This window comes from Pteropus alecto, unplaced genomic scaffold, assembly GCF_000325575.1.
Source record: "Pteropus alecto unplaced genomic scaffold, ASM32557v1 scaffold45, whole genome shotgun sequence".
Taxonomy (NCBI): Eukaryota; Metazoa; Chordata; class Mammalia; order Chiroptera; family Pteropodidae; genus Pteropus; species Pteropus alecto.
In genome coordinates, this window is record NW_006442491.1 from 1,534,242 (window position 1) to 1,548,146 (window position 13,905).

Consider the following 13,905-nt stretch of genomic DNA (forward strand, 5'->3'; position numbering starts at 1 on the left):
GCCAGAGCCCAGCAAACACCACTTGTAGGCGTGAGGATGGACAGTGCTGCTCCACCAAGGTCTCTTCGCTTTCTCTGATCCCTCCACCCCTCATCCCCAGGGGCCCTCCACCTTTGAATTCTCCATGCAATTCTCTGCTACGGATCCCCCAAAGCCCAAAGTTTCTTTCTCATCACCTCACTAGAATTATCATCCATCAAGTAGACAAACAAGATGGGACAACATTTTTTTTGGTATGTTTTTTGCTTTTGGAGCTCTTCACAAAACACTAATTTCATGATTATAATAGTAAACTACATTAAGCACATTTAAAAAACCTAGTTGGCATTAACAATGAAATATATTAAAATTAAAACAACATACTAGGTTGGCACAAAATTTTAAATGATACCCTGTGTCATCAAATTTGCAGAAATACCAACACTTCATAAAGTAAGCCATTCTGGAGGGTAATTTGGCAATACATAGAAAAAAGCCTTAAAAATTTGCACACCCTTTGACCCAAATAACTTTATAGAAATAACTTGTAGGAATTTTTAGTGAGAAAATTATAGGAGATTTTTGCAAGATTTATATACAAAGGTAGTTCTTTAAAGTGCTAGTTATAATGGGGGTGAAATGGAAAGAGGTTGAAGATTTAAAACAAGTAGTTAGCTAAGTAAATCATAACATGTCCATGGGACTGACTATTTTGCAACCACTATATCATGTACTATTTGCCAAATTTATCATTAATTTAGTACCATTACAATCAAAATTTAAAGAAAGAGTTAAATTTTAACTTTAAATTTTACCTGGAAGATTAAATATGCAAGAGGGGTCCATGTTTTAAAGAACAATGTAGAAGACCTGTCTTACAAGATGTCAAAACATACTACAAAGTTACTACAACTAAAATGTGGTACTGCTGCAGGAACAAAAACTATTTTATTGGTCAACAAAATAGAATTCAGAATAGTTGCTTATACACAGGAGCCCATTATTGTGACAAAAGGGGGCGCTCAACCTAGCTAAAATACTAACCAAGCACAGTCTGGCCAATGGGGTGTAAGTGGAAGTCGGCTAGAGATTGCTGGGGAAATAGTGCTTTCCTGATGCAAACGCAGTCTCTGACTTTGTAATTTTCCTGTGAAACAATGTGAAGCGGGAGGAGGTGCAGCCATCCAAGAGGCAACAGAATGAGGATGAAAGACACATTCTGAAGGATGAAGGGCAGAAAATGTGTCTGGAAAATTGCTTGCACTGTAAAATCCAAGTTTCAGCCTCCCTGTGGGATGTGGGATTACTTACAGGTGACATGACAGACTCGCCTACCAAGCCACATTTTATCTTGCTATTCTCTTATTGGTGTACATTTAGATTGCATGTAATTTTGATATAATAATTATTGTTTGCATAGCTTTGAACATAAAGTATTGGACACATCTCTCCTTAAAATAAATTCCTAAAAGTTGAAATCACTGAATGAAAATTACTTTTTAAAATTTAAGACAAGTATCAAGTTACTAATTTATATACACAGAAGTTTATAAGAATGCTGATTTCACTGTTTCCTTGCCAGCACTATCTATTAACACTTTTTTCTTTCATCATTACCAATTTTATATGCACACTTGTGCCTGTAAGTGTTTTTCACATCTTCGATTAAGGTTATTTCTTTTATTTACTAGTCAACTGTATTTCTCCTTTTGAATTAAAAATAATGTTCTTTTCCATTTTCCTATTAAAAACATAAAACTTTTTCAATTTTTTTCTATTGAAAGTTCTTATAATTCTTTTTTATTTGTAAGGTATTTTATATATTAAGGCTCTATTATATATTCATATATTTACATGTTACAAATGTTATCCTTAGATGGTTAATTCCTTTTAATTTATAACATAATGGTTTCTATGTATCAGTCCTTTCCTTTCAACTTTAATAAGGAAATCTGTCCTACTATGAATATTTTGGTCCATTCAGAGAGAGAAGTTTAGTCATGATTATAGAACTCAAGCTCTGGAGTTGGATAACCTGAGCTCCAACATAAAGAAAATATATGACCTCACATAACAAAAGGTAGATCAGTGCTAGTTTTGAACATTCAATAATAAACAGGGACAGTTTCTTCCTCCTCAAGTCTTTTGGGTGAGGTGAGGGAAAAGAGAGTGTAAATCTCCCCCCAAACTGCTCCATCCCGCTCACCAAGTCTGCATGCACATCTCATTGGCGGGAGCGAAGTCACATGCTCATTCCTAACCATTCTCTGGCAAATGAATCAGATGACCATAATGAGGATTTACCCCTGAACTATGTTAGAGATTTCTATACCCGAAATCCATCAAATATTTTTGCAGTTACGTTTTAGTGGTCTAGCATAACTGACATGTTTCTGTTTTATCAGCAGCTAAGTATGAATATGGTCAATTTAGCTGAAAATCTATGAGCCGGCCCCCCATCTGCTTGGCGGCAGAGTTCCTCTTCCCAAATATACCTGGAACACACACATGGTCCCCGGGGTTATTTACATGGGTTCACAAAATGAAACTCTTTCACTCAAATCCTAGTCTTAAAGTCTGCTTCTTGGACAATGCCTAAGAATTCACATAAAGACTGCCTTATCTTCCTTTACTGTTTAAACTTTTAATCCCATGTGCATGAGTTACTGCACATAAGACTATTATATAGCAACAAAATAAATACTTTGTATTTTTAATAAAGTATAGCAATAAAACTAATTTTTCTTATTTTTTAAAAATCCACAATTTTCAGGACTATTTATAAACAGTAACAGGCAATATGGGTCAGGCTGTTACAACAAAGCATTACATGGACTTTGTCTTTCTGGTGTTATACCTCCAGCACCAAGCAAAGTGCCCAGTGTACAGTAGGTGTTCAATAATTGTACAATTAATATTATTTACAATTTATATATCATATCTGTTAGAAGTAGAAAATAGTTTGCAAGGAGCCACTTTTACTACCTTTATTGTTATAGCAATTATTTCTCCAAAGAAAAGCGGCTGCATAATGAATCACAGTTTTTGAAGCAGATTTATATACATCACCTCCTTCTCTCCTCACAGCAACAATGACGATATTACCATCCCATTTTATAGACGGAGGGACTGAAGTATCCTTAAAATGACTAGTTCATCCAGTGCAAGCCTCCCCAGCTCTCCTGACAGCCTGGGTGGTGAGTTTTCTCTAAATCAGCTCCAGCTCTCTAGACTATACCAACCAGCACCTGACTACCATTCAGACTTCCCCAATTACCTGTTCCAACACAAGTTTGGCTCACTAGAGCAGTTTGGCAGTACATGTGCTCCTTTGAATTGCCTTCTTTTCTGCAGCAAGAGCCTTACTATTCCCCATACTTAATTTAAGAATACTTGTTCAATTTAAGTATGTTTTTGACCTGCCAGGTATCTGTGAAACAAAATAACTCCTACTGATAGCTTCTTATCAAGAGTAATTTAAAACATCCATCATCTACTGCTGAATGTCAAAATAAAGGTTGAGAGAAATTCCTGCTTCCTTAAATATGTTTTCTTTTCACTCTTGTCAGCATCATTGTCAATCCTGAAATTATAGTGTGCCATGGAAGACCTTAGAAATTGAAGCTTCAGAAATTGTTACAATAAGAACATACAAATCAGCCTGTGGTACCTAGAGGCCCTGGGAAAAATTGCCCCAGCAGAGCAGCCTGGGTCCTGCCTATGCCAGGCAGCTCTGCAGGTGCCAGAGGGCTCATTAGGATCCCAAACAAAATGCGCCTCCTGGAGAGGCAGCCAGCCCTCCCTGCAATCCTGGTTAGAAGTTTAACACTAAATTATTTATTCCAGGCCTTTGTTAACACACTGACTATTCTATAACCCTCCTGACAATGAGTAAGGAGAATAGGGGAGAAAGAGACAAATATACATTAATAGTCCCTGCTATTTAAACAACACTGTGATATTCATCAGGTGAAAGTTAGAGGGTGTGTTTTTTTAGTTCATTCTATCACCAAGTCAGCTACTGAATGTATCTGAGTGCACCTGCCAAGAGAAACCCATCAAGAGATGAAGGGAGAAGAGAGAAGCATGAGCCTAAAGCATCAAGCCATAACAAGGAACTTACATCAAAGTGATGTCATTCTCTATGCCTTCATGAAGAAAAGTCGTGTTCTCATGTTCTAGCAGAAGCTCTCCCATTATCCATTTCCAATGACTAGGCCTGGGATAAGTCTGGAATCGTCTTCAGAGAAGAGAGGAAAGAGACGGAATTATTTCAAAAAATCAACAAATATATATTAAATACAAACCAACTAACTGCAAGGCCATGCTATGCCTGAGGGTATATAAAGATATGCAAAAATCTGTCCTCTGTCTTTAAGGGATGTATCATTGTAAAGGAAACTGTTGGACATGGGACTTGGGAAGTGGCAGGTAGACGTGGGCTGGCAACTCTGAGGGGCACCCATTAGCTTTCCCTGCCATCAGGATGGAGCTCCATTTCTGACTTGTGATATTTTGAGAGACAGTGCCATGCAGCAGGTGACCATTATATGGATGTGCACCACCACTTCGAGAAAGTAACTGGCTATAGTAGACAAATTGATTTGTGAGCCAGCTCACTCCAAATACCCTCTTCCTAATGAATACACAGACCTGTCTGGTACATGTCTTTGACTTTAGTGACTCCCCCTTTCTCCCTGCCTGGAAAGCAAATATAAGACCTAAAGAGGAGGAGCAGCAGCCATTTAGTTCATAATCCAAAGAAACTGAAACATAGACGAGGCCCTGGCCAACCTAAACTACCTACTCAAGTCTTCATGTTATGTGAGGGAGAAAGCCCTATTCACATCTGGTCCAGCAGCCAGGTGTTCTGTTACTTGCAGCAGAATTCGTTTCTGACAGAAATACCAACACAGTAAAGTTATGCAACCAATTGACATAGAAAGTAGGAAGCCATGGGAAAAACCATTTCCATCGTTTTAATCTTGGGGTGCTCACAACAAGAAAATCACCTCTCTCTTCCGCTGTGGAAACTTTGAGCCAAATGAAGAGGATTTGCAAATTCTCAGGGGAAAAAAACTGACAAAATTCTTAACAACTGTAAGATTTTGATTTCATGACTAGCATGTGGAATTTAAGGCACTGAGCTCTGTTGGCACCTATGCTGTAATGCAGGTGAATCAGATGGTGTAAAGCAAGTCCTCTGGTAAATGTGGAGTGGCTTACCAACTGAACTGCTCCAACCAATCTATATAAACGGCACTTGAGTTTTCCTGAAATGGAACCCTGTCATCTCCAGATATTCCTCATTTTCCTTCTTTAAGGGGTCTTCTGATTCTGTTCTCACTGAGAAGCAGGGGGCCTGGAGCTAAAGGCATAGAAGTGGTATGGGTGTGAACTGCACTATGGGATAAGAGCTCTGAATGGGAGCACTACACTTTTTAAAACTTGTTTAAAAATCACACATAAAATTGACCACATTAACTATTTCTAAGTGTACAATTCAGCAATGTTATGTATATTCTCATTGTTGTGCCACAGATCTTCAAAACATTTTCATCTTGCAAAACTGAAACTCTGTATGCATTGAATAACCCCCCATCCTTCCTCCCTCAGCCCCTGAAAACCACTATTGTACTTTCTCTATGAGTTTGACCACTTTAGATACCTCATATAAGTGGAATTGTGCAATATTTATCTTCTTGTGACTGGCTTGTTTCACTTAGCATAATGTTCTCAAGTTTTATCCATATTGTAGGTTGTGACAGGATTTCCTTCTTTTCTAAGGCTAAATAATATTCCATTGTGTCTACATACTACATTTCCTTTATCTATTCATCCGCCAGTGGACATTTAAATTGCTTGCTTGATCAAGTTTTTCTTTCTTTGAAACCATCAATCCTTCCTAAAAATATCATTCAGAGATCCTTCCCTTGGATAAAAACTACTGGTTTTCATCCACCATTTCTATTGGAAGATGATCATTTAAAAGTAAAATGCCTGGGCATTTGAATGTGTTCAAGATTATATTTTAGTCATCACAGGCCAAAGTGAGCTGTATACAAAAGTAAGAAAATCATGAATGGCAGCTGTGATCATTCTAAATAAATCATCCACAGGACATGAAGATATTAATCCAACATTTCAAGATGGTGTTTGAGACAACCATCTTGCCCCTATTCCATGAGGTGAAATCCATGTTTTGCCATGAATGATAGATATAAAAACATGGCTATAATATTTTGCAGCTCCTCCCACCAAGACGTGAAATCTATTTTCCCATCCGTTGAACCCAAGATAGATTTGAGCAACAGAATGTGGCAGAAGTAATGAGGTAGCATGTTCCAAAGCTTAGGCCTCAAGATAACTTGCATCTTCTACCCTTGATCTCTTAGAACACTGCCTGGAAACCACTAATTGAGAAAGCAGGTGAAACATCCTGCAGGGTAAGAGCCACGTGGAAGAGACAGAAACAACTGCCAGCCATGTGAATGAGGCCACCATTGATCTTCCAGTTCAGCCAACCTCCAGCTGAATGGAGCTGCACAAGGGAGCCCAGGGGCAGCCAGCTAAAGAACCGTCCAGCCACCCCACAGAATCATGAAAAATAATAAATCATTGTTGTTTTAAGCCACTGTATTTTGGGGCGGTTTGTAATGCAGCATAGTTAATTGATATTCTGTGTAGGCACTAAATTCTCTCAGTACACATATTACATTTTTAAATAAAATTTATTCTGTTGAGTAAACAACAATATACGTTGTTTTTTTTTAATAAACTCTAATCTTTCCAAGAACTAATGTTAATATTTTGTCATTAATATTCCTTTTTTTTCTAAATAATTTATTTTTACTTGGTTGAGATCACACTATGTAAGCCACACAAGAAAAGTCTTTGTTTATTCATTCATTTTTCAGGAACTAACATATTTGCTATGTGTAATTTGTTCAATCAATCAATATTTATTGAGCGTCTGCTACTTTCAGGAAAAAAAACTATACCATTTAAGAGCTTTGAGATCAAACCAAAAAATCCATTGATCCGTTGTGCTCTCCAGAACTTGGGCAACTTACCCTGCTGAATGTGTTTCCTCATCTCAAAAAAGGGGATATTACTTGACTTGCAGAATTGTTGAAATGATCAGTGTGATAAGGTATGGAAACCATGATGCTTTGGACCTGAAAAAGAATAAGCATTTGATAAAGAATACCTTTCACCACATGCAGAATCCTTCAGAGAAAAAAGACAGCAAAAAATTTGGCCCAGAGTTGAATTCCTCCAGTACTCAGTGACTCACTGCCCACAAGGTATCTCTGGACATGTATTTCTATTCAGAAGCTTTTCCTAATACAAAGCTAAAACCTATCCTCCTCAGATTTGTACCTATTTATCATCCTTTCAACCTCAAATCTAGACAAAGCAAGGATGTGGGGAATCCCTTTCCATGTCAAAGCTCTTCCAGCACTGTCCAGTAGAACTTCCTGTGATGATGGAAACGTACTACATCTGTTCAGTCCAATATGTAGCCACTAAGCACTTATGGCTATTGACCATTGTAATGTGACTACTGCAACTGAAGAAATGAATTTTTTATTTTAGTTAATTTTAATTAATTTTAATTTAAATAGCCTCATGTGCCTAGCAGCTTTTGTATTGGTCAGCACAGTTTTGGACATTAAAAAATGGCAGCAAGTGTCCCCTCTCTTTTCTTCACCAAGTCAAACATCCTCAGTTCCTTTAAACATCCACCTTCACCTTCACCTTCCAGTTCTATCCTCAGAATTCATTCTAATTTTCCATATCCCCATGAACAGATGCCATCAGAGATGAACCTCTCTGCAATTATTCCAAGAACAAATACCATATTCTGAGTAATAGGGGAATAAATGCAGCATCTCTGGGGCTGGCACTGTATCTTATTTATTTTTCTATTCCTACTGTCCAACCCGGGAGATAGTCCATTAATAATTGATGAGTGGACGAATACATTTTCTCAGTAGGGTAGAATACAGTGGAACTCTGACTTCTCACTTCCATTATTTCAGATATAAATTTCCATAAATAGAACCTAGAAACACATTCTTTTTTTTTTTTTTTTAATTTAATTTGGGGGCGGGGGGGGAGAGTGTTGACTTCTATCAACCTTACTTAATGTCAATGAAAGCCCCTCTTTTCCACATATCCCGGCTCTGTACTTGTGCTGCTGGGTCGTGACTTTCCAAACGCAAGCCTTTACATTTAACTCTAAATATATTTTCCTTTGATAATGAACACCTGGGGGAATCCGATTCACACAGCCACCATGAGTCTCTGGGGACCTCTGTACCAATTGAAAATGGCTCCCCCTCTGCCTGGGCACATGACTCAGCAGGGAACAGCTGTCCTCCTGGGAGGATGACCTGGAAATAGCGCCCCCTTTACAAGGAAGTAGCCTGTAGGTTTGCCACGTGAATCCCATATCTGTAAGAAGAGAAAGTTATCCCTACACTGAACAGACAACCAGTCCAAAGGAGCTCAGCTTGGTGGTAGGAGGAGAGGCCAGATCCCCGATCCCTACCCAGTGTCTGCTGCTCCTATTCATCTTCTAGTCCACCCAGTTATATCACTTAGTACTCTGACAACCAAATTATCTAGCACAGTACTTTACAAACAATCTTAGAGTAAAGACCAGTGTTTTTTTAGTTTTTCAATCAGTCTCAGACCAATACTTTTGTAAAATACAATAAAGATAAATTATCCAAAAGAAGAAAAAGAAAAAAAAGCCCAAATTTTATTTTCAGATTAATCAGACATAAAATTACATTTTAATAAATACGATCAAAACAAACATAGTAAGAAAAATAAAAGAATTATACAAATGTCTAATCACTATGTTGTACACTTGAAACTAATAGAATGTCAACCATATGTGAAAAATAAAAAGTATTAAAAATAAAAAAAAAAAACTGAAAGTGTTCTTTTGAGGGAAAAGGCAATTATATAAAATTGCAATTACATGCATAAGTTTTTGCCATTCGGCAGTTGAAATTGTGGGACAGTTAATCCAGGCCACACATTCTTTGACACCTCTCCCACTAGGAGGTGGGACGATGTCCCCTTTTCTTGACCCTGAGCAGGCCCTGTGACTGCAGTGACCACTAGAATATGGTGGAATTGACATTACACCCCAGGCCTGAATCTCAAGAGACAGGAAGTGGGACTCTCAGAACACTCACTCTTGGAACCCTGGGCCACATGTAGGAAGTCCAGCTACTTAGACCATGAAGAGAGACCTTATGTCTACCTAGGGCTCCGCCCAGTGTTCCAGCGGTCTCCTCCAAGGCACCAGGCATGTGAACGTGTCTTGGACCCTCCAAACCAGAGCAGCCACCAGCTGAATAGTACTCTGTGATTCTAGTCAAGGCCAGGTAAAGCAGAATTGCCAGCTGAGCCAGGTCAGATTTCTAACACAAAAAATCATGAGATATAGTAAAATGGTTGTTGCATTCAAACCACTAAATTTTGGGACCAGTTTGTTATATAACAATAGATAAACAAAATAAGAACAAAGCAAAATATTTAAAGTCTTTATTATGAGAAAAGAGCCTTCTCCTCGGCTATTAATATATATGACTCAGACTGAATTGACAATTCTACTCACAGGGCATAATATATAGTTAAACTATTTCTAGTCTGGCTTTAATAACACTCTGCAGAGAAACCAGTACACAAAGGTACATTTTTAGAAGTAGAAGAAAAGCTCTTTAAACAATTTCAATAAACTCAAAATATTTCCTTTAAATTATATCCTAAATGAAGCAAATAAAGCTGTATTTTCACAATTCATTTTCAAACCTTCATCAGAAGCTAGTTACAAAAATGTATCCTATCAAGTTATAGGATACAGTAATGGTGAGGGGATGCTTCTTCCATGATTAGATTAAGGTTATGACTCTATCTTGCTAGAAGACTTGCTTGCTGATTTTGATGAAGCCAGTTGCCATATTGGGGAGGTCCACATGACAAGAAGTGGAAGGTGGCCTCTGGCCAATAGTCAGGTAAGAACTGAGGCCCTCAGTCCAACTACCCAAAAGGAACTGAACCCTACCAACGACCATGGACATGAGCTCAGAAACAGACCCTTTCCTAGTCGAGCCTGAAAATGAGAGCTCAGTGCTGGCCACACTTTGACTGCAGTCTTGTGAGGATCCCTAAAGAAGGGTCCAGCTAAGCAATTCCTGAATTCCTGACTCACCGGAAAATAAATGTGTGTTATTTTAGGCTGCTAAGTTTACGGTAATTGTTATGCAGCAGTAGACAACTAATATAGATTCTGATACTTGGAAGTGGTATGCTGCTGTAACAAATGATTAAAATGTGGGAGTGGCTTTGGAACCAGGCAGTGAGCAGAAGCTAATAGAATTTTGAATAGCATGATAGAAAAAGCCTAAAGCAAACTAGTTAGCACAAATCTGGACTTTGAGGATGATGTTAGGAAGGATACTAAAGGAAGTAAGGAAATTATTATTGGAAACTGGGGGAAAGGGATTCTTGTCATGTAGTGGCAGAAGTCCTAGCAAAACTGTCATGTGCAGTTACATAAAAAGCGTAATAGGTATGTGAGAAGTTGGTTATCTAGTTAAAGAGGTTTCCAAGAACCGGGTTGAAGGTATCATCTAGTCTCTTCTTGCGGTTTATGATGTCAGAGATGTGAAAAGGGAGAGAGAAGCTGAGAGAGGGGTGTTATTGAAACACACTTTATTTTTGTCTCTCCTTGGCCCTATAAACTTTATTCAGTGGGAGAAATCCTCCCTGCACCGCCCCCTCTCCGCCCCCTGCACTTTATTCAGTGGTGGAAACTTGGCCTGACTTTCCAGCTCTGTCTTAGGGAGAAATCTAACGAGCATGTTAAGCCATAAACACAGTCTCAGTGTCAGAAGTCAGCCTGCTCAGTCCAAGATGCTGATCAAAGCCTTCACTTTGGTAACGATGAGGCTTTTTCACCCATCTTTCGCCTGCTTCCTCTGCCTGCCTTCAAAGAATGATGGAGATGGTCTCTGCTCTTCCTGCCCATCTACACTCACCTCCTCCTGTACCCACTGGGTGCCATTTTGGTGCCACCGACCCTTCTTTCATACACATGTGTAAGTATGGTAGGGGGCAAAGCATTCAGCAATTCTTGCTCAGCCAGTGGCTTCTTCCCTCAATCTGGCAAATGTTAAATCGGACTTTGTCTCTTGGGTACTTTCTGGAGCTCTTAGAGATTCCCACTTCTTCAGAGGCTCCTGCCCCCAATCTCTCTCCCCCATAGTTTTGTTGGCTCAGGCAAACACACTCTCTCCTGGGTGGCCCCCTGAAACTTCTTTCTTAGCCCCTGGGAATCCAGAGGTGGATTTAGGTAGATTTTGCATATGACTGATGCGACCTAAGCCTCAAGGCCCATCACTTTCGTAGAACATTAAAGTTTATTAAATAACTTTGACAATTCTTGAGATTCTTGTATAATTTTTCTTTATTGCTTTATTAGTAAGGTGAAATACATAAATAGATTTCGTGCCACTCTCCACAAGGTGGAATTGGCCCATAACTTTGTATTGTTAAATTAAGCTAGCGATAGTTTATCTGTGTCACTGATCGTTTCAAAGAACCAGTGCCTGGGTTTATTTTTTGACACGACTGTTTTATTGTTTTCTGATTCACTTCTTTCTGATTTTATCTTCTCAGGTCCACTCTTATGCTTTATTAGATGTTTAGTTGGTCTGTTTTTTTTTTAACCTCTTGAATAGAATACTCAATTTATTTGTTTTTATGGCTTCCTATTTAATAATGAAAGTGTCTACTTTCTTTATGGGGATTTTCTTTTTGCTTTAAAATGCGATCCATTTTTTTGTGATTGTTACATGGGGATGTCTGAATAAAAGTATAGATGATTTCATATAGATACATAATATGGCTAATCCAGCATTTGTAAAATGGGTCTACCTTATTATCAATATTTCTACTTTTTATTTTGAAAGATTCAAAACTGCAGAAAATTTGCAAAAATAGTACCAGCAAACTCCCATATGCTCTTCACCAACAACTAACTTTTCCATTTTGCTTTTATGTGTGTGTATGTGAACCATTTGAGAGTAAATTGCAGTTATAACGACTCTTCACTCCTTAAATTTTCAGCGTGTGTCTCTAAAGAACAAGAACCATCTCTTATAGAGCAAATATTAAATTCAGGAAATTGAATGTTGATATAATGTTAGTATATAATATCAAGCATATCTATATTACCTTTATTCATATTTAATCAGTTGTCTCAATACTGTCCTTCAAAGAAATATCTTTTTTAACCCACAGTCCAATCTAGTATCCTTATATTTTGTTCTCCTTAATTCTTAAGATTGAGAGAGAACTGGCAGAGCCATTCTAGGTCATTGTGTTTTGTGCATTTCCCCTTGTATTCTTTTGCTATAAAGGCCTTGTTCTCTGTACTTGACAAATATCAATATATAAGCCTGGGGAGGAGGTACTGGGGCACTGCTTTTTGTAACCAGAAGTAATCCACAGGAAGATATGTCCCTCTGCCATAAGGACATTCTTAGGGATGAGATCAGTTTTATAGCTGACTTCTTCTAGAGTCTCATGGTAAGCAAACAAGTTTAGGGTGCCTGCCTAGAACAGCTGTGGGACCATCACACATTCCCTGTGGGACTCTGTTTGAAGCCAAGGGGATCCCTGGACCTGGAACTTCATTTCTGGAGCAAAAAAGACTTCTGCAGAGCTTCTGGGGACAAATTCTTATTATGATATTTTCTGCCTAATATGGACAAAAATGATAATTTGTAAATAAAACAGGATAAATTAAACAGAAACAAAGGAATCTCATTGTATTTCAAATGGATAACATAACCATACTGGAGAAAGAATAAAAAATAAAAAATGCAAGTAACTTTAAATAAAATACTCTGTTTACCTTCATTCTAAACCCAAAAAGAATTGTAAATAAATATTGAACTCTAATTAGAATGTTTGATTCTCTCATTGGTATATGTTTTTTTTGTACTATGTAGGATTGAACAAATGAGTAAATAATGGGGGCAAGGTTTCCCACTGTTGGGAAAGGTAGTTAGAAATAGTAAACCGTATCGTGTCAGAATGGGATAGAAGGTTTCAGAATGAGTGTGTGGTGTTTAACATAGATAGATGGATGAATAGAAAGAAAAAGGGGAAAAAGGAAAGGGAGGAAGAGAGGAAGGGAGGAAGGGAGGGAGGAAGGAAGGAAGGAAGGAAGGAAGGAAGGAAGGGAGGGAGGGAGGAAGAAAAGAAGGAAAGATGGAAGGAAAGAAGAAGAGAGGAACAAAAGAAATTGCATAGCTCAGAAGGCCCTAGAAGCCATAAGAACCTCTACTGCCCAGATCTTGGTTTCTAAATACCATCCTCCGCTGAAAGGAACCAGCGCTCCTTGAAGAAATGGTCAATTCCAGAGAAAGTACAGGTGAATCTGAAATACTTTGTTGTGCCAAAACCATAAAGAAGTACTCAAAAAATGATGGAATAGGTCAAAACAACACAAGAGCCAGCTTGAAGGAACATCTGTGGAGAAAACTATGACAATCTGAGCATCAAAATAATAGTAACAGCTTATAATACTTTGAATAAAATAAGAATCCATGAGCCAGTATGGATAGTTATTAATTATTTATATCTTGGGAAAATCAATTAAATAACTTAAAGCTGCTAGAGTAACAAAAATCTCTAAGAAAGGCCCTTTGAGCAGCTGGCCTAAGTTCCAAGCACTGAGAAGGCAAAGCTGAATTTTTCCTCTTCAGACAAGTCCTCTGGAAGAGCAGGAATATGGACTGAAATGCCCAGCTGTGATCTCCAGGAAGAAGTCCATGGCCACAGAAGGAAGGAAGGAAGGAAGGAAGGAAGGAAGGAAGGAAGGAAGGAAGGAAG